We start from the raw sequence: 20,989 nt of genomic DNA on the forward strand, positions 1-20,989 counted from the left end.
TTGCTAAATTCTGTGCACAGACTTTGAGATCTATGCTTTAGACTGTATCTAAACCTGCTCCAACATGGACTGACATTCTGGCCTACTTTCAGCCGATGCGACTTGTCTGTCGCTGAACAGTCGCTTTTTATGTATTCAGCACCTATGTATAATGTTGTAAAAATGCTCTAGAAGCTAAAGTCGCAGAAATGTCACACATATTTGGCCTGCAACTTTCTGTGCGACAAATTCAGACAGGAAAAATCAGTATAAATCCTTAGAAAATTATCCCCCAGTGTCTCCATCTGCTGGCGGTATTGAATAAGCATTGCTGCACTGATGGGGTATGCATTAGACGAAAAAAAAGAAGAAAAAGAAGAATAATACGCCCAGAAAAGAGGCGAAAAGGAGAAAAACGTAAAAAAACGTGAAAAAAAAGTAAGAGGAAGAGAAGGGAAAAAAAGGTGGAAATGGGTTTAAAAGTGATTTCGGCGGAGATATATATATATATATATATATATATATATATATATATATATATATATGCGCACACACACACATAGATATAAACGTATTCTCCGTTGAGATATTGCAGCCGCTGCTGTGTCCAGGCCCAGGAGCCTTAGCACTGTGCTGTGATGTCACTCAATACCACTGACATCACTAGGTGTAAACAACATCTCTCCTTTGCTGTGTATGTGACTATGGAGCTGTTTGGTGATGTCGTCTATTACGGCCTTCATAGAAGCAACAGGAGATTGTTGCATCCATCTTGAACCCTCAGAACTACAGTGCTATGATGTCACTCACTTCCACAGGCCTTGCAGAGTGTAAACAACAACAACCCAGCTTTGTTGTGTATGTAACCAAAGGGATTTGTGATGTCACCTAGAACCTTCACAGCAGCGACAGCTTTATGAGGAGCATCAGCACTGCTCTGCCTGAGCAGAACCATCACCGCCATAGGTTGTCAAATAACCCGGATTTAACCCACACAGGTAAGTCCAATGGGGTGCAGGCATGTCCTCTATGCTTACAGCTTCCCGTGGGTGTTGGTTTGATACCGTTTGGGGACAGCCAAGGAGGCATCTGCAGGCAACAAAGGTAGGTGTGTGCTTGTGTGTGTGTTTCCTATGCAGATCCTAAGCCCAGTGTCACATGCAAGTAGGAGGAGTAAGAAGGGTTCCTGGCAAATCCGGGTTATGGATTGCATTTAAAAAGGCCCCGTGGGAGTGCAATGGGCCCCTGTCTTGCTGCTTAGCAATAATGGTATGGGTTTAGGTTCTGCTGTGTGTACTGGTGGTTGACTGCCCCCCAGCCCAGAGTGTGCATGGAAAATTGTCTGGCAGCCTCCCTGACAGCAAGCAGTGATAGTGCCCATGAAGGGGACCTTGTTGGGCCCGCCCCTTTCACGGTTATCGCTTCTCGGCCTTTTGGCTAAGATCAAGTGTAGTATCTGTTCTTATCAGTTTAATATCTGATACGTCCCCTATCTGGGGACCATATATTAAATGGATTTTTGAGAACGGGGGCCGATTTCGAAGCTTGCTTCCGTCGCCCTATGCATTGACCCGATATGGCAGTATCTTCGGGTACAGTGCACCACCCCCTTACAGGGTTAAAAAGAAAGATTCCTACTTTCATTGCTACCTGCTTGCTGGCTAGCCAGCTAGCCAGCCCTGTGGGCCTTGCTGCTGCTGCAGCCAATAAACAAAAGGTGGTGCTGCTGCTGCTTCTGCTGCTTCTGCTTCTGCTTGTGTCTGGCCCCTGTTGGAGCGTCCAGGCACAGGACTTCTGCTGCTGCTGACTAAATGGCCTCCTTAATTGGATCATTTGAGTAGCCAGCACACCTGTGCAGGTAGGGCATGACATGATAGGCAGCTGCCTTGATAGCGGGTGGGTGCTGAATGTTCCTAATTGACAAAATAAGATTAATGCTTATGAAGAAATATAAAATCTCATCCCTTCCCCAATATCGCGCCACACCCCTACCCCTTAATTCCCTGGTTGAACGTGATGGACATATGTCTTTTTTCGACCGTACTAACTATGTAACTATGTAACATAACATGGGGGGGGGGGGGTCTCCTGGCTGTTCACACAGGTGTGTCATTGCTGTACATTGACCATGCATTGCTTCTGTGGTATTGCAAAGGCAAAGACAAATGCTTCCAGCCATCCATTGCACTAATGGATTGGTCATCAGCTGGCTGTCTATGTCCCGCATCAATATAGACCAAAGTACAGAGGGTTAGGCTATGCTATTGTGCACCTACCTGATGCATCAGAAGGTGCGAGGCCCTTGCTAAATTCTGTGCACAGACTTTGAGATCTATGCTTTAGACTGTATCTAAACCTGCTCCAACATGGACTGACATTCTGGCCTACTTTCAGCCGATGCGACTTGTCTGTCGCTGAACAGTCGCTTTTTATGTATTCAGCACCTATGTATAATGTTGTAAAAATGCTCTAGAAGCTAAAGTCGCAGAAATGTCACACATATTTGGCCTGCAACTTTCTGTGCGACAAATTCAGACAGGAAAAATCAGTATAAATCCTTAGAAAATTATCCCCCAGTGTCTCCATCTGCTGGCGGTATTGAATAAGCATTGCTGCACTGATGGGGTATGCATTAGACGAAAAAAAAGAAGAAAAAGAAGAATAATACGCCCAGAAAAGAGGCGAAAAGGAGAAAAACGTAAAAAAACGTGAAAAAAAAGTAAGAGGAAGAGAAGGGAAAAAAAGGTGGAAATGGGTTTAAAAGTGATTTCGGCGGAGAAATATATATATATATATATATATATATATATATATATATATATATATGCGCACACACACACATAGATATAAACGTATTCTCCGTTGAGATATTGCAGCCGCTGCTGTGTCCAGGCCCAGGAGCCTTAGCACTGTGCTGTGATGTCACTCAATACCACTGACATCACTAGGTGTAAACAACATCTCTCCTTTGCTGTGTATGTGACTATGGAGCTGTTTGGTGATGTCGTCTATTACGGCCTTCATAGAAGCAACAGGAGATTGTTGCATCCATCTTGAACCCTCAGAACTACAGTGCTATGATGTCACTCACTTCCACAGGCCTTGCAGAGTGTAAACAACAACAACCCAGCTTTGTTGTGTATGTAACCAAAGGGATTTGTGATGTCACCTAGAACCTTCACAGCAGCGACAGCTTTATGAGGAGCATCAGCACTGCTCTGCCTGAGCAGAACCATCACCGCCATAGGTTGTCAAATAACCCGGATTTAACCCACACAGGTAAGTCCAATGGGGTGCAGGCATGTCCTCTATGCTTACAGCTTCCCGTGGGTGTTGGTTTGATACCGTTTGGGGACAGCCAAGGAGGCATCTGCAGGCAACAAAGGTAGGTGTGTGCTTGTGTGTGTGTTTCCTATGCAGATCCTAAGCCCAGTGTCACATGCAAGTAGGAGGAGTAAGAAGGGTTCCTGGCAAATCCGGGTTATGGATTGCATTTAAAAAGGCCCCGTGGGAGTGCAATGGGCCCCTGTCTTGCTGCTTAGCAATAATGGTATGGGTTTAGGTTCTGCTGTGTGTACTGGTGGTTGACTGCCCCCCAGCCCAGAGTGTGCATGGAAAATTGTCTGGCAGCCTCCCTGACAGCAAGCAGTGATAGTGCCCATGAAGGGGACCTTGTTGGGCCCGCCCCTTTCACGGTTATCGCTTCTCGGCCTTTTGGCTAAGATCAAGTGTAGTATCTGTTCTTATCAGTTTAATATCTGATACGTCCCCTATCTGGGGACCATATATTAAATGGATTTTTGAGAACGGGGGCCGATTTCGAAGCTTGCTTCCGTCGCCCTATGCATTGACCCGATATGGCAGTATCTTCGGGTACAGTGCACCACCCCCTTACAGGGTTAAAAAGAAAGATTCCTACTTTCATTGCTACCTGCTTGCTGGCTAGCCAGCTAGCCAGCCCTGTGGGCCTTGCTGCTGCTGCAGCCAATAAACAAAAGGTGGTGCTGCTGCTGCTTCTGCTTCTGCTTGTGTCTGGCCCCTGTTGGAGCGTCCAGGCACAGGACTTCTGCTGCTGCTGACTAAATGGCCTCCTTAATTGGATCATTTGAGTAGCCAGCACACCTGTGCAGGTAGGGCATGACATGATAGGCAGCTGCCTTGATAGCGGGTGGGTGCTGAATGTTCCTAATTGACAAAATAAGATTAATGCTTATGAAGAAATATAAAATCTCATCCCTTCCCCAATATCGCGCCACACCCCTACCCCTTAATTCCCTGGTTGAACGTGATGGACATATGTCTTTTTTCGACCGTACTAACTATGTAACTATGTAACATAACATGGGGGGGGGGGGGGTCTCCTGGCTGTTCACACAGGTGTGTCATTGCTGTACATTGACCATGCATTGCTTCTGTGGTATTGCAAAGGCAAAGACAAATGCTTCCAGCCATCCATTGCACTAATGGATTGGTCATCAGCTGGCTGTCTATGTCCCGCATCAATATAGACCAAAGTACAGAGGGTTAGGCTATGCTATTGTGCACCTACCTGATGCATCAGAAGGTGCGAGGCCCTTGCTAAATTCTGTGCACAGACTTTGAGATCTATGCTTTAGACTGTATCTAAACCTGCTCCAACATGGACTGACATTCTGGCCTACTTTCAGCCGATGCGACTTGTCTGTCGCTGAACAGTCGCTTTTTATGTATTCAGCACCTATGTATAATGTTGTAAAAATGCTCTAGAAGCTAAAGTCGCAGAAATGTCACACATATTTGGCCTGCAACTTTCTGTGCGACAAATTCAGACAGGAAAAATCAGTATAAATCCTTAGAAAATTATCCCCCAGTGTCTCCATCTGCTGGCGGTATTGAATAAGCATTGCTGCACTGATGGGGTATGCATTAGACGAAAAAAAAGAAGAAAAAGAAGAATAATACGCCCAGAAAAGAGGCGAAAAGGAGAAAAACGTAAAAAAACGTGAAAAAAAAGTAAGAGGAAGAGAAGGGAAAAAAAGGTGGAAATGGGTTTAAAAGTGATTTCGGCGGAGATATATATATATATATATATATATATATATATATATATATATATATATATGCGCACACACACACATAGATATAAACGTATTCTCCGTTGAGATATTGCAGCCGCTGCTGTGTCCAGGCCCAGGAGCCTTAGCACTGTGCTGTGATGTCACTCAATACCACTGACATCACTAGGTGTAAACAACATCTCTCCTTTGCTGTGTATGTGACTATGGAGCTGTTTGGTGATGTCGTCTATTACGGCCTTCATAGAAGCAACAGGAGATTGTTGCATCCATCTTGAACCCTCAGAACTACAGTGCTATGATGTCACTCACTTCCACAGGCCTTGCAGAGTGTAAACAACAACAACCCAGCTTTGTTGTGTATGTAACCAAAGGGATTTGTGATGTCACCTAGAACCTTCACAGCAGCGACAGCTTTATGAGGAGCATCAGCACTGCTCTGCCTGAGCAGAACCATCACCGCCATAGGTTGTCAAATAACCCGGATTTAACCCACACAGGTAAGTCCAATGGGGTGCAGGCATGTCCTCTATGCTTACAGCTTCCCGTGGGTGTTGGTTTGATACCGTTTGGGGACAGCCAAGGAGGCATCTGCAGGCAACAAAGGTAGGTGTGTGCTTGTGTGTGTGTTTCCTATGCAGATCCTAAGCCCAGTGTCACATGCAAGTAGGAGGAGTAAGAAGGGTTCCTGGCAAATCCGGGTTATGGATTGCATTTAAAAAGGCCCCGTGGGAGTGCAATGGGCCCCTGTCTTGCTGCTTAGCAATAATGGTATGGGTTTAGGTTCTGCTGTGTGTACTGGTGGTTGACTGCCCCCCAGCCCAGAGTGTGCATGGAAAATTGTCTGGCAGCCTCCCTGACAGCAAGCAGTGATAGTGCCCATGAAGGGGACCTTGTTGGGCCCGCCCCTTTCACGGTTATCGCTTCTCGGCCTTTTGGCTAAGATCAAGTGTAGTATCTGTTCTTATCAGTTTAATATCTGATACGTCCCCTATCTGGGGACCATATATTAAATGGATTTTTGAGAACGGGGGCCGATTTCGAAGCTTGCTTCCGTCGCCCTATGCATTGACCCGATATGGCAGTATCTTCGGGTACAGTGCACCACCCCCTTACAGGGTTAAAAAGAAAGATTCCTACTTTCATTGCTACCTGCTTGCTGGCTAGCCAGCTAGCCAGCCCTGTGGGCCTTGCTGCTGCTGCAGCCAATAAACAAAAGGTGGTGCTGCTGCTGCTTCTGCTGCTTCTGCTTCTGCTTGTGTCTGGCCCCTGTTGGAGCGTCCAGGCACAGGACTTCTGCTGCTGCTGACTAAATGGCCTCCTTAATTGGATCATTTGAGTAGCCAGCACACCTGTGCAGGTAGGGCATGACATGATAGGCAGCTGCCTTGATAGCGGGTGGGTGCTGAATGTTCCTAATTGACAAAATAAGATTAATGCTTATGAAGAAATATAAAATCTCATCCCTTCCCCAATATCGCGCCACACCCCTACCCCTTAATTCCCTGGTTGAACGTGATGGACATATGTCTTTTTTCGACCGTACTAACTATGTAACTATGTAACATAACATGGGGGGGGGGGGGGTCTCCTGGCTGTTCACACAGGTGTGTCATTGCTGTACATTGACCATGCATTGCTTCTGTGGTATTGCAAAGGCAAAGACAAATGCTTCCAGCCATCCATTGCACTAATGGATTGGTCATCAGCTGGCTGTCTATGTCCCGCATCAATATAGACCAAAGTACAGAGGGTTAGGCTATGCTATTGTGCACCTACCTGATGCATCAGAAGGTGCGAGGCCCTTGCTAAATTCTGTGCACAGACTTTGAGATCTATGCTTTAGACTGTATCTAAACCTGCTCCAACATGGACTGACATTCTGGCCTACTTTCAGCCGATGCGACTTGTCTGTCGCTGAACAGTCGCTTTTTATGTATTCAGCACCTATGTATAATGTTGTAAAAATGCTCTAGAAGCTAAAGTCGCAGAAATGTCACACATATTTGGCCTGCAACTTTCTGTGCGACAAATTCAGACAGGAAAAATCAGTATAAATCCTTAGAAAATTATCCCCCAGTGTCTCCATCTGCTGGCGGTATTGAATAAGCATTGCTGCACTGATGGGGTATGCATTAGACGAAAAAAAAGAAGAAAAAGAAGAATAATACGCCCAGAAAAGAGGCGAAAAGGAGAAAAACGTAAAAAAACGTGAAAAAAAAGTAAGAGGAAGAGAAGGGAAAAAAAGGTGGAAATGGGTTTAAAAGTGATTTCGGCGGAGAATATATATATATATATATATATATATATATATATATATATATATATATGCGCACACACACACATAGATATAAACGTATTCTCCGTTGAGATATTGCAGCCGCTGCTGTGTCCAGGCCCAGGAGCCTTAGCACTGTGCTGTGATGTCACTCAATACCACTGACATCACTAGGTGTAAACAACATCTCTCCTTTGCTGTGTATGTGACTATGGAGCTGTTTGGTGATGTCGTCTATTACGGCCTTCATAGAAGCAACAGGAGATTGTTGCATCCATCTTGAACCCTCAGAACTACAGTGCTATGATGTCACTCACTTCCACAGGCCTTGCAGAGTGTAAACAACAACAACCCAGCTTTGTTGTGTATGTAACCAAAGGGATTTGTGATGTCACCTAGAACCTTCACAGCAGCGACAGCTTTATGAGGAGCATCAGCACTGCTCTGCCTGAGCAGAACCATCACCGCCATAGGTTGTCAAATAACCCGGATTTAACCCACACAGGTAAGTCCAATGGGGTGCAGGCATGTCCTCTATGCTTACAGCTTCCCGTGGGTGTTGGTTTGATACCGTTTGGGGACAGCCAAGGAGGCATCTGCAGGCAACAAAGGTAGGTGTGTGCTTGTGTGTGTGTTTCCTATGCAGATCCTAAGCCCAGTGTCACATGCAAGTAGGAGGAGTAAGAAGGGTTCCTGGCAAATCCGGGTTATGGATTGCATTTAAAAAGGCCCCGTGGGAGTGCAATGGGCCCCTGTCTTGCTGCTTAGCAATAATGGTATGGGTTTAGGTTCTGCTGTGTGTACTGGTGGTTGACTGCCCCCCAGCCCAGAGTGTGCATGGAAAATTGTCTGGCAGCCTCCCTGACAGCAAGCAGTGATAGTGCCCATGAAGGGGACCTTGTTGGGCCCGCCCCTTTCACGGTTATCGCTTCTCGGCCTTTTGGCTAAGATCAAGTGTAGTATCTGTTCTTATCAGTTTAATATCTGATACGTCCCCTATCTGGGGACCATATATTAAATGGATTTTTGAGAACGGGGGCCGATTTCGAAGCTTGCTTCCGTCGCCCTATGCATTGACCCGATATGGCAGTATCTTCGGGTACAGTGCACCACCCCCTTACAGGGTTAAAAAGAAAGATTCCTACTTTCATTGCTACCTGCTTGCTGGCTAGCCAGCTAGCCAGCCCTGTGGGCCTTGCTGCTGCTGCAGCCAATAAACAAAAGGTGGTGCTGCTGCTGCTTCTGCTGCTTCTGCTTCTGCTTGTGTCTGGCCCCTGTTGGAGCGTCCAGGCACAGGACTTCTGCTGCTGCTGACTAAATGGCCTCCTTAATTGGATCATTTGAGTAGCCAGCACACCTGTGCAGGTAGGGCATGACATGATAGGCAGCTGCCTTGATAGCGGGTGGGTGCTGAATGTTCCTAATTGACAAAATAAGATTAATGCTTATGAAGAAATATAAAATCTCATCCCTTCCCCAATATCGCGCCACACCCCTACCCCTTAATTCCCTGGTTGAACGTGATGGACATATGTCTTTTTTCGACCGTACTAACTATGTAACTATGTAACATAACATGGGGGGGGGGGGGGTCTCCTGGCTGTTCACACAGGTGTGTCATTGCTGTACATTGACCATGCATTGCTTCTGTGGTATTGCAAAGGCAAAGACAAATGCTTCCAGCCATCCATTGCACTAATGGATTGGTCATCAGCTGGCTGTCTATGTCCCGCATCAATATAGACCAAAGTACAGAGGGTTAGGCTATGCTATTGTGCACCTACCTGATGCATCAGAAGGTGCGAGGCCCTTGCTAAATTCTGTGCACAGACTTTGAGATCTATGCTTTAGACTGTATCTAAACCTGCTCCAACATGGACTGACATTCTGGCCTACTTTCAGCCGATGCGACTTGTCTGTCGCTGAACAGTCGCTTTTTATGTATTCAGCACCTATGTATAATGTTGTAAAAATGCTCTAGAAGCTAAAGTCGCAGAAATGTCACACATATTTGGCCTGCAACTTTCTGTGCGACAAATTCAGACAGGAAAAATCAGTATAAATCCTTAGAAAATTATCCCCCAGTGTCTCCATCTGCTGGCGGTATTGAATAAGCATTGCTGCACTGATGGGGTATGCATTAGACGAAAAAAAAGAAGAAAAAGAAGAATAATACGCCCAGAAAAGAGGCGAAAAGGAGAAAAACGTAAAAAAACGTGAAAAAAAAGTAAGAGGAAGAGAAGGGAAAAAAAGGTGGAAATGGGTTTAAAAGTGATTTCGGCGGAGAAATATATATATATATATATATATATATATATATATATATATATATATATGCGCACACACACACATAGATATAAACGTATTCTCCGTTGAGATATTGCAGCCGCTGCTGTGTCCAGGCCCAGGAGCCTTAGCACTGTGCTGTGATGTCACTCAATACCACTGACATCACTAGGTGTAAACAACATCTCTCCTTTGCTGTGTATGTGACTATGGAGCTGTTTGGTGATGTCGTCTATTACGGCCTTCATAGAAGCAACAGGAGATTGTTGCATCCATCTTGAACCCTCAGAACTACAGTGCTATGATGTCACTCACTTCCACAGGCCTTGCAGAGTGTAAACAACAACAACCCAGCTTTGTTGTGTATGTAACCAAAGGGATTTGTGATGTCACCTAGAACCTTCACAGCAGCGACAGCTTTATGAGGAGCATCAGCACTGCTCTGCCTGAGCAGAACCATCACCGCCATAGGTTGTCAAATAACCCGGATTTAACCCACACAGGTAAGTCCAATGGGGTGCAGGCATGTCCTCTATGCTTACAGCTTCCCGTGGGTGTTGGTTTGATACCGTTTGGGGACAGCCAAGGAGGCATCTGCAGCCAACAAAGGTAGGTGTGTGCTTGTGTGTGTGTTTCCTATGCAGATCCTAAGCCCAGTGTCACATGCAAGTAGGAGGAGTAAGAAGGGTTCCTGGCAAATCCGGGTTATGGATTGCATTTAAAAAGGCCCCGTGGGAGTGCAATGGGCCCCTGTCTTGCTGCTTAGCAATAATGGTATGGGTTTAGGTTCTGCTGTGTGTACTGGTGGTTGACTGCCCCCCAGCCCAGAGTGTGCATGGAAAATTGTCTGGCAGCCTCCCTGACAGCAAGCAGTGATAGTGCCCATGAAGGGGACCTTGTTGGGCCCGCCCCTTTCACGGTTATCGCTTCTCGGCCTTTTGGCTAAGATCAAGTGTAGTATCTGTTCTTATCAGTTTAATATCTGATACGTCCCCTATCTGGGGACCATATATTAAATGGATTTTTGAGAACGGGGGCCGATTTCGAAGCTTGCTTCCGTCGCCCTATGCATTGACCCGATATGGCAGTATCTTCGGGTACAGTGCACCACCCCCTTACAGGGTTAAAAAGAAAGATTCCTACTTTCATTGCTACCTGCTTGCTGGCTAGCCAGCTAGCCAGCCCTGTGGGCCTTGCTGCTGCTGCAGCCAATAAACAAAAGGTGGTGCTGCTGCTGCTTCTGCTGCTTCTGCTTCTGCTTGTGTCTGGCCCCTGTTGGAGCGTCCAGGCACAGGACTTCTGCTGCTGCTGACTAAATGGCCTCCTTAATTGGATCATTTGAGTAGCCAGCACACCTGTGCAGGTAGGGCATGACATGATAGGCAGCTGCCTTGATAGCGGGTGGGTGCTGAATGTTCCTAATTGACAAAATAAGATTAATGCTTATGAAGAAATATAAAATCTCATCCCTTCCCCAATATCGCGCCACACCCCTACCCCTTAATTCCCTGGTTGAACGTGATGGACATATGTCTTTTTTCGACCGTACTAACTATGTAACTATGTAACATAACATGGGGGGGGGGGGGGTCTCCTGGCTGTTCACACAGGTGTGTCATTGCTGTACATTGACCATGCATTGCTTCTGTGGTATTGCAAAGGCAAAGACAAATGCTTCCAGCCATCCATTGCACTAATGGATTGGTCATCAGCTGGCTGTCTATGTCCCGCATCAATATAGACCAAAGTACAGAGGGTTAGGCTATGCTATTGTGCACCTACCTGATGCATCAGAAGGTGCGAGGCCCTTGCTAAATTCTGTGCACAGACTTTGAGATCTATGCTTTAGACTGTATCTAAACCTGCTCCAACATGGACTGACATTCTGGCCTACTTTCAGCCGATGCGACTTGTCTGTCGCTGAACAGTCGCTTTTTATGTATTCAGCACCTATGTATAATGTTGTAAAAATGCTCTAGAAGCTAAAGTCGCAGAAATGTCACACATATTTGGCCTGCAACTTTCTGTGCGACAAATTCAGACAGGAAAAATCAGTATAAATCCTTAGAAAATTATCCCCCAGTGTCTCCATCTGCTGGCGGTATTGAATAAGCATTGCTGCACTGATGGGGTATGCATTAGACGAAAAAAAAGAAGAAAAAGAAGAATAATACGCCCAGAAAAGAGGCGAAAAGGAGAAAAACGTAAAAAAACGTGAAAAAAAAGTAAGAGGAAGAGAAGGGAAAAAAAGGTGGAAATGGGTTTAAAAGTGATTTCGGCGGAGAAATATATATATATATATATATATATATATATATATATATATATATATATATGCGCACACACACACATAGATATAAACGTATTCTCCGTTGAGATATTGCAGCCGCTGCTGTGTCCAGGCCCAGGAGCCTTAGCACTGTGCTGTGATGTCACTCAATACCACTGACATCACTAGGTGTAAACAACATCTCTCCTTTGCTGTGTATGTGACTATGGAGCTGTTTGGTGATGTCGTCTATTACGGCCTTCATAGAAGCAACAGGAGATTGTTGCATCCATCTTGAACCCTCAGAACTACAGTGCTATGATGTCACTCACTTCCACAGGCCTTGCAGAGTGTAAACAACAACAACCCAGCTTTGTTGTGTATGTAACCAAAGGGATTTGTGATGTCACCTAGAACCTTCACAGCAGCGACAGCTTTATGAGGAGCATCAGCACTGCTCTGCCTGAGCAGAACCATCACCGCCATAGGTTGTCAAATAACCCGGATTTAACCCACACAGGTAAGTCCAATGGGGTGCAGGCATGTCCTCTATGCTTACAGCTTCCCGTGGGTGTTGGTTTGATACCGTTTGGGGACAGCCAAGGAGGCATCTGCAGGCAACAAAGGTAGGTGTGTGCTTGTGTGTGTGTTTCCTATGCAGATCCTAAGCCCAGTGTCACATGCAAGTAGGAGGAGTAAGAAGGGTTCCTGGCAAATCCGGGTTATGGATTGCATTTAAAAAGGCCCCGTGGGAGTGCAATGGGCCCCTGTCTTGCTGCTTAGCAATAATGGTATGGGTTTAGGTTCTGCTGTGTGTACTGGTGGTTGACTGCCCCCCAGCCCAGAGTGTGCATGGAAAATTGTCTGGCAGCCTCCCTGACAGCAAGCAGTGATAGTGCCCATGAAGGGGACCTTGTTGGGCCCGCCCCTTTCACGGTTATCGCTTCTCGGCCTTTTGGCTAAGATCAAGTGTAGTATCTGTTCTTATCAGTTTAATATCTGATACGTCCCCTATCTGGGGACCATATATTAAATGGATTTTTGAGAACGGGGGCCGATTTCGAAGCTTGCTTCCGTCGCCCTATGCATTGACCCGATATGGCAGTATCTTCGGGTACAGTGCACCACCCCCTTACAGGGTTAAAAAGAAAGATTCCTACTTTCATTGCTACCTGCTTGCTGGCTAGCCAGCTAGCCAGCCCTGTGGGCCTTGCTGCTGCTGCAGCCAATAAACAAAAGGTGGTGCTTCTGCTGCTTCTGCTTCTGCTTGTGTCTGGCCCCTGTTGGAGCGTCCAGGCACAGGACTTCTGCTGCTGCTGACTAAATGGCCTCCTTAATTGGATCATTTGAGTAGCCAGCACACCTGTGCAGGTAGGGCATGACATGATAGGCAGCTGCCTTGATAGCGGGTGGGTGCTGAATGTTCCTAATTGACAAAATAAGATTAATGCTTATGAAGAAATATAAAATCTCATCCCTTCCCCAATATCGCGCCACACCCCTACCCCTTAATTCCCTGGTTGAACGTGATGGACATATGTCTTTTTTCGACCGTACTAACTATGTAACTATGTAACATAACATGGGGGGGGGGGGGTCTCCTGGCTGTTCACACAGGTGTGTCATTGCTGTACATTGACCATGCATTGCTTCTGTGGTATTGCAAAGGCAAAGACAAATGCTTCCAGCCATCCATTGCACTAATGGATTGGTCATCAGCTGGCTGTCTATGTCCCGCATCAATATAGACCAAAGTACAGAGGGTTAGGCTATGCTATTGTGCACCTACCTGATGCATCAGAAGGTGCGAGGCCCTTGCTAAATTCTGTGCACAGACTTTGAGATCTATGCTTTAGACTGTATCTAAACCTGCTCCAACATGGACTGACATTCTGGCCTACTTTCAGCCGATGCGACTTGTCTGTCGCTGAACAGTCGCTTTTTATGTATTCAGCACCTATGTATAATGTTGTAAAAATGCTCTAGAAGCTAAAGTCGCAGAAATGTCACACATATTTGGCCTGCAACTTTCTGTGCGACAAATTCAGACAGGAAAAATCAGTATAAATCCTTAGAAAATTATCCCCCAGTGTCTCCATCTGCTGGCGGTATTGAATAAGCATTGCTGCACTGATGGGGTATGCATTAGACGAAAAAAAAGAAGAAAAAGAAGAATAATACGCCCAGAAAAGAGGCGAAAAGGAGAAAAACGTAAAAAAACGTGAAAAAAAAGTAAGAGGAAGAGAAGGGAAAAAAAGGTGGAAATGGGTTTAAAAGTGATTTCGGCGGAGAAATATATATATATATATATATATATATATATATATATATATATGCGCACACACACACATAGATATAAACGTATTCTCCGTTGAGATATTGCAGCCGCTGCTGTGTCCAGGCCCAGGAGCCTTAGCACTGTGCTGTGATGTCACTCAATACCACTGACATCACTAGGTGTAAACAACATCTCTCCTTTGCTGTGTATGTGACTATGGAGCTGTTTGGTGATGTCGTCTATTACGGCCTTCATAGAAGCAACAGGAGATTGTTGCATCCATCTTGAACCCTCAGAACTACAGTGCTATGATGTCACTCACTTCCACAGGCCTTGCAGAGTGTAAACAACAACAACCCAGCTTTGTTGTGTATGTAACCAAAGGGATTTGTGATGTCACCTAGAACCTTCACAGCAGCGACAGCTTTATGAGGAGCATCAGCACTGCTCTGCCTGAGCAGAACCATCACCGCCATAGGTTGTCAAATAACCCGGATTTAACCCACACAGGTAAGTCCAATGGGGTGCAGGCATGTCCTCTATGCTTACAGCTTCCCGTGGGTGTTGGTTTGATACCGTTTGGGGACAGCCAAGGAGGCATCTGCAGGCAACAAAGGTAGGTGTGTGCTTGTGTGTGTGTTTCCTATGCAGATCCTAAGCCCAGTGTCACATGCAAGTAGGAGGAGTAAGAAGGGTTCCTGGCAAATCCGGGTTATGGATTGCATTTAAAAAGGCCCCGTGGGAGTGCAATGGGCCCCTGTCTTGCTGCTTAGCAATAATGGTATGGGTTTAGGTTCTGCTGTGTGTACTGGTGGTTGACTGCCCCCCAGCCCAGAGTGTGCATGGAAAATTGTCTGGCAGCCTCCCTGACAGCAAGCAGTGATAGTGCCCATGAAGGGGACCTTGTTGGGCCCGCCCCTTTCACGGTTATCGCTTCTCGGCCTTTTGGCTAAGATCAAGTGTAGTATCTGTTCTTATCAGTTTAATATCTGATACGTCCCCTATCTGGGGACCATATATTAAATGGATTTTTGAGAACGGGGGCCGATTTCGAAGCTTGCTTCCGTCGCCCTATGCATTGACCCGATATGGCAGTATCTTCGGGTACAGTGCACCACCCCCTTACAGGGTTAAAAAGAAAGATTCCTACTTTCATTGCTACCTGCTTGCTGGCTAGCCAGCTAGCCAGCCCTGTGGGCCTTGCTGCTGCTGCAGCCAATAAACAAAAGGTGGTGCTGCTGCTGCTTCTGCTTGTGTCTGGCCCCTGTTGGAGCGTCCAGGCACAGGACTTCTGCTGCTGCTGACTAAATGGCCTCCTTAATTGGATCATTTGAGTAGCCAGCACACCTGTGCAGGTAGGGCATGACATGATAGGCAGCTGCCTTGATAGCGGGTGGGTGCTGAATGTTCCTAATTGACAAAATAAGATTAATGCTTATGAAGAAATATAAAATCTCATCCCTTCCCCAATATCGCGCCACACCCCTACCCCTTAATTCCCTGGTTGAACGTGATGGACATATGTCTTTTTTCGACCGTACTAACTATGTAACTATGTAACATAACATGGGGGGGGGGGGGTCTCCTGGCTGTTCACACAGGTGTGTCATTGCTGTACATTGACCATGCATTGCTTCTGTGGTATTGCAAAGGCAAAGACAAATGCTTCCAGCCATCCATTGCACTAATGGATTGGTCATCAGCTGGCTGTCTATGTCCCGCATCAATATAGACCAAAGTACAGAGGGTTAGGCTATGCTATTGTGCACCTACCTGATGCATCAGAAGGTGCGAGGCCCTTGCTAAATTCTGTGCACAGACTTTGAGATCTATGCTTTAGACTGTATCTAAACCTGCTCCAACATGGACTGACATTCTGGCCTACTTTCAGCCGATGCGACTTGTCTGTCGCTGAACAGTCGCTTTTTATGTATTCAGCACCTATGTATAATGTTGTAAAAATGCTCTAGAAGCTAAAGTCGCAGAAATGTCACACATATTTGGCCTGCAACTTTCTGTGCGACAAATTCAGACAGGAAAAATCAGTATAAATCCTTAGAAAATTATCCCCCAGTGTCTCCATCTGCTGGCGGTATTGAATAAGCATTGCTGCACTGATGGGGTATGCATTAGACGAAAAAAAAGAAGAAAAAGAAGAATAATACGCCCAGTAAAGAGGCGAAAAGGAGAAAAACGTAAAAAAACGTGAAAAAAAAGTAAGAGGAAGAGAAGGGAAAAAAAGGTGGAAATGGGTTTAAAAGTGATTTCGGCGGAGAAATATATATATATATATATATATATATATATATATATATATATGCGCACACACACACATAGATATAAACGTATTCTCCGTTGAGATATTGCAGCCGCTGCTGTGTCCAGGCCCAGGAGCCTTAGCACTGTGCTGTGATGTCACTCAATACCACTGACATCACTAGGTGTAAACAACATCTCTCCTTTGCTGTGTATGTGACTATGGAGCTGTTTGGTGATGTCGTCTATTACGGCCTTCATAGAAGCAACAGGAGATTGTTGCATCCATCTTGAACCCTCAGAACTACAGTGCTATGATGTCACTCACTTCCACAGGCCTTGCAGAGTGTAAACAACAACAACCCAGCTTTGTTGTGTATGTAACCAAAGGGATTTGTGATGTCACCTAGAACCTTCACAGCAGCGACAGCTTTATGAGGAGCATCAGCACTGCTCTGCCTGAGCAGAACCATCACCGCCATAGGTTGTCAAATAACCCGGATTTAACCCACACAGGTAAGTCCAATGGGGTGCAGGCATGTCCTCTATGCTTACAGCTTCCCGTGGGTGTTGGTTTGATACCGTTTGGGGACAGCCAAGGAGGCATCTGCAGGCAACAAAGGTAGGTGTGTGCTTGTGTGTGTGTTTCCTATGCAGATCCTAAGCCCAGTGTCACATGCAAGTAGGAGGAGTAAGAAGGGTTCCTGGCAAATCCGGGTTATGGATTGCATTTAAAAAGGCCCCGTGGGAGTGCAATGGGCCCCTGTCTTGCTGCTTAGCAATAATGGTATGGGTTTAGGTTCTGCTGTGTGTACTGGTGGTTGACTGCCCCCCAGCCCAGAGTGTGCATGGAAAATTGTCTGGCAGCCTCCCTGACAGCAAGCAGTGATAGTGCCCATGAAGGGGACCTTGTTGGGCCCGCCCCTTTCACGGTTATCGCTTCTCGGCCTTTTGGCTAAGATCAAGTGTAGTATCTGTTCTTATCAGTTTAATATCTGATACGTCCCCTATCTGGGGACCATATATTAAATGGATTTTTGAGAACGGGGGCCGATTTCGAAGCTTGCTTCCGTCGCCCTATGCATTGACCCGATATGGCAGTATCTTCGGGTACAGTGCACCACCCCCTTACAGGGTTAAAAAGAAAGATTCCTACTTTCATTGCTACCTGCTTGCTGGCTAGCCAGCTAGCCAGCCCTGTGGGCCTTGCTGCTGCTGCAGCCAATAAACAAAAGGTGGTGCTGCTGCTGCTTCTGCTGCTTCTGCTTCTGCTTGTGTCTGGCCCCTGTTGGAGCGTCCAGGCACAGGACTTCTGCTGCTGCTGACTAAATGGCCTCCTTAATTGGATCATTTGAGTAGCCAGCACACCTGTGCAGGTAGGGCATGACATGATAGGCAGCTGCCTTGATAGCGGGTGGGTGCTGAATGTTCCTAATTGACAAAATAAGATTAATGCTTATGAAGAAATATAAAATCTCATCCCTTCCCCAATATCGCGCCACACCCCTACCCCTTAATTCCCTGGTTGAACGTGATGGACATATGTCTTTTTTCGACCGTACTAACTATGTAACTATGTAACATAACATGGGGGGGGGGGGGTCTCCTGGCTGTTCACACAGGTGTGTCATTGCTGTACATTGACCATGCATTGCTTCTGTGGTATTGCAAAGGCAAAGACAAATGCTTCCAGCCATCCATTGCACTAATGGATTGGTCATCAGCTGGCTGTCTATGTCCCGCATCAATATAGACCAAAGTACAGAGGGTTAGGCTATGCTATTGTGCACCTACCTGATGCATCAGAAGGTGCGAGGCCCTTGCTAAATTCTGTGCACAGACTTTGAGATCTATGCTTTAGACTGTATCTAAACCTGCTCCAACATGGACTGACATTCTGGCCTACTTTCAGCCGATGCGACTTGTCTGTCGCTGAACAGTCGCTTTTTATGTATTCAGCACCTATGTATAATGTTGTAAAAATGCTCTAGAAGCTAAAGTCGCAGAAATGTCACACATATTTGGCCTGCAACTTTCTGTGCGACAAATTCAGACAGGAAAAATCAGTATAAATCCTTAGAAAATTATCCCCCAGTGTCTCCATCTGCTGGCGGTATTGAATAAGCATTGCTGCACTGATGGGGTATGCATTAGACGAAAAAAAAGAAGAAAAAGAAGAATAATACGCCCAGAAAAGAGGCGAAAAGGAGAAAAACGTAAAAAAACGTGAAAAAAAAGTAAGAGGAAGAGAAGGGAAAAAAAGGTGGAAATGGGTTTAAAAGTGATTTCGGCGGAGAAATATATATATATATATATATATATATATATATATATATATATATATATGCGCACACACACACATAGATATAAACGTATTCTCCGTTGAGATATTGCAGCCGCTGCTGTGTCCAGGCCCAGGAGCCTTAGCACTGTGCTGTGATGTCACTCAATACCACTGACATCACTAGGTGTAAACAACATCTCTCCTTTGCTGTGTATGTGACTATGGAGCTGTTTGGTGATGTCGTCTATTACGGCCTTCATAGAAGCAACAGGAGATTGTTGCATCCATCTTGAACCCTCAGAACTACAGTGCTATGATGTCACTCACTTCCACAGGCCTTGCAGAGTGTAAACAACAACAACCCAGCTTTGTTGTGTATGTAACCAAAGGGATTTGTGATGTCACCTAGAACCTTCACAGCAGCGACAGCTTTATGAGGAGCATCAGCACTGCTCTGCCTGAGCAGAACCATCACCGCCATAGGTTGTCAAATAACCCGGATTTAACCCACACAGGTAAGTCCAATGGGGTGCAGGCATGTCCTCTATGCTTACAGCTTCCCGTGGGTGTTGGTTTGATACCGTTTGGGGACAGCCAAGGAGGCATCTGCAGGCAACAAAGGTAGGTGTGTGCTTGTGTGTGTGTTTCCTATGCAGATCCTAAGCCCAGTGTCACATGCAAGTAGGAGGAGTAAGAAGGGTTCCTGGCAAATCCGGGTTATGGATTGCATTTAAAAAGGCCCCGTGGGAGTGCAATGGGCCCCTGTCTTGCTGCTTAGCAATAATGGTATGGGTTTAGGTTCTGCTGTGTGTACTGGTGGTTGACTGCCCCCCAGCCCAGAGTGTGCATGGAAAATTGTCTGGCAGCCTCCCTGACAGCAAGCAGTGATAGTGCCCATGAAGGGGACCTTGTTGGGCCCGCCCCTTTCACGGTTATCGCTTCTCGGCCTTTTGGCTAAGATCAAGTGTAGTATCTGTTCTTATCAGTTTAATATCTGATACGTCCCCTATCTGGGGACCATATATTAAATGGATTTTTGAGAACGGGGGCCGATTTCGAAGCTTGCTTCCGTCGCCCTATGCATTGACCCGATATGGCAGTATCTTCGGGTACAGTGCACCACCCCCTTACAGGGTTAAAAAGAAAGATTCCTACTTTCATTGCTACCTGCTTGCTGGCTAGCCAGCTAGCCAGCCCTGTGGGCCTTGCTGCTGCTGCAGCCAATAAACAAAAGGTGGTGCTGCTGCTGCTTCTGCTGCTTCTGCTTCTGCTTGTGTCTGGCCCCTGTTGGAGCGTCCAGGCACAGGACTTCTGCTGCTGCTGACTAAATGGCCTCCTTAATTGGATCATTTGAGTAGCCAGCACACCTGTGCAGGTAGGGCATGACATGATAGGCAGCTGCCTTGATAGCGGGTGGGTGCTGAATGTTCCTAATTGACAAAATAAGATTAATGCTTATGAAGAAATATAAAATCTCATCCCTTCCCCAATATCGCGCCACACCCCTACCCCTTAATTCCCTGGTTGAACGTGATGGACATATGTCTTTTTTCGACCGTACTAACTATGTAACTATGTAACATAACATGGGGGGGGGGGGGGTCTCCTGGCTGTTCACACAGGTGTGTCATTGCTGTACATTGACCATGCATTGCTTCTGTGGTATTGCAAAGGCAAAGACAAATGCTTCCAGCCATCCATTGCACTAATGGATTGGTCATCAGCTGGCTGTCTATGTCCCGCATCAATATAGACCAAAGTACAGAGGGTTAGGCTATGCTATTGTGCACCTACCTGATGCATCAGAAGGTGCGAGGCCCTTGCTAAATTCTGTGCACAGACTTTGAGATCTATGCTTTAGACTGTATCTAAACCTGCTCCAACATGGACTGACATTCTGGCCTACTTTCAGCCGATGCGACTTGTCTGTCGCTGAACAGTCGCTTTTTATGTATTCAGCACCTATGTATAATGTTGTAAAAATGCTCTAGAAGCTAAAGTCGCAGAAATGTCACACATATTTGGCCTGCAACTTTCTGTGCGACAAATTCAGACAGGAAAAATCAGTATAAATCCTTAGAAAATTATCCCCCAGTGTCTCCATCTGCTGGCGGTATTGAATAAGCATTGCTGCACTGATGGGGTATGCATTAGACGAAAAAAAAGAAGAAAAAGAAGAATAATACGCCCAGAAAAGAGGCGAAAAGGAGAAAAACGTAAAAAAACGTGAAAAAAAAGTAAGAGGAAGAGAAGGGAAAAAAAGGTGGAAATGGGTTTAAAAGTGATTTCGGCGGAGAATATATAT

At 45.9% G+C, this 20,989-nt stretch overlaps 9 non-coding genes across 9 annotated transcripts; all 9 read left to right on the forward strand.

Moving 5' to 3' along the window:
* Nucleotides 1-1,396: 1,396 nt before the first annotated feature.
* Nucleotides 1,397-1,587, forward strand: LOC130341176 (U2 spliceosomal RNA). The gene has a single exon (XR_008881164.1). It is a non-coding gene; the product is annotated as a U2 spliceosomal RNA (small nuclear RNA).
* Nucleotides 1,588-3,677: 2,090 nt separating this feature from the next.
* On the forward strand, nucleotides 3,678-3,868 carry LOC130341177 (U2 spliceosomal RNA). Its single transcript, XR_008881165.1, has one exon. It is a non-coding gene; the product is annotated as a U2 spliceosomal RNA (small nuclear RNA).
* A 2,084-nt stretch (nucleotides 3,869-5,952) lies between these two features.
* LOC130341178 (U2 spliceosomal RNA) lies at nucleotides 5,953-6,143 on the forward strand. Its single transcript, XR_008881166.1, has one exon. It is a non-coding gene; the product is annotated as a U2 spliceosomal RNA (small nuclear RNA).
* Nucleotides 6,144-8,235: 2,092 nt separating this feature from the next.
* LOC130341180 (U2 spliceosomal RNA) lies at nucleotides 8,236-8,426 on the forward strand. The gene has a single exon (XR_008881168.1). It is a non-coding gene; the product is annotated as a U2 spliceosomal RNA (small nuclear RNA).
* A 2,093-nt stretch (nucleotides 8,427-10,519) lies between these two features.
* LOC130341182 (U2 spliceosomal RNA) lies at nucleotides 10,520-10,710 on the forward strand. Its single transcript, XR_008881169.1, has one exon. It is a non-coding gene; the product is annotated as a U2 spliceosomal RNA (small nuclear RNA).
* Nucleotides 10,711-12,805: 2,095 nt separating this feature from the next.
* LOC130341183 (U2 spliceosomal RNA) lies at nucleotides 12,806-12,996 on the forward strand. The gene has a single exon (XR_008881170.1). It is a non-coding gene; the product is annotated as a U2 spliceosomal RNA (small nuclear RNA).
* Nucleotides 12,997-15,073: 2,077 nt separating this feature from the next.
* LOC130341184 (U2 spliceosomal RNA) lies at nucleotides 15,074-15,264 on the forward strand. The gene has a single exon (XR_008881171.1). It is a non-coding gene; the product is annotated as a U2 spliceosomal RNA (small nuclear RNA).
* A 2,071-nt stretch (nucleotides 15,265-17,335) lies between these two features.
* LOC130341185 (U2 spliceosomal RNA) lies at nucleotides 17,336-17,526 on the forward strand. The gene has a single exon (XR_008881172.1). It is a non-coding gene; the product is annotated as a U2 spliceosomal RNA (small nuclear RNA).
* A 2,092-nt stretch (nucleotides 17,527-19,618) lies between these two features.
* On the forward strand, nucleotides 19,619-19,809 carry LOC130341186 (U2 spliceosomal RNA). The gene has a single exon (XR_008881173.1). It is a non-coding gene; the product is annotated as a U2 spliceosomal RNA (small nuclear RNA).
* The last annotated feature ends 1,180 nt before the right edge of the window (nucleotides 19,810-20,989 follow it).

Source organism: Hyla sarda, unplaced genomic scaffold, assembly GCF_029499605.1.
Source record: "Hyla sarda isolate aHylSar1 unplaced genomic scaffold, aHylSar1.hap1 scaffold_612, whole genome shotgun sequence".
Classification (NCBI taxonomy): Eukaryota; Metazoa; Chordata; class Amphibia; order Anura; family Hylidae; genus Hyla; species Hyla sarda.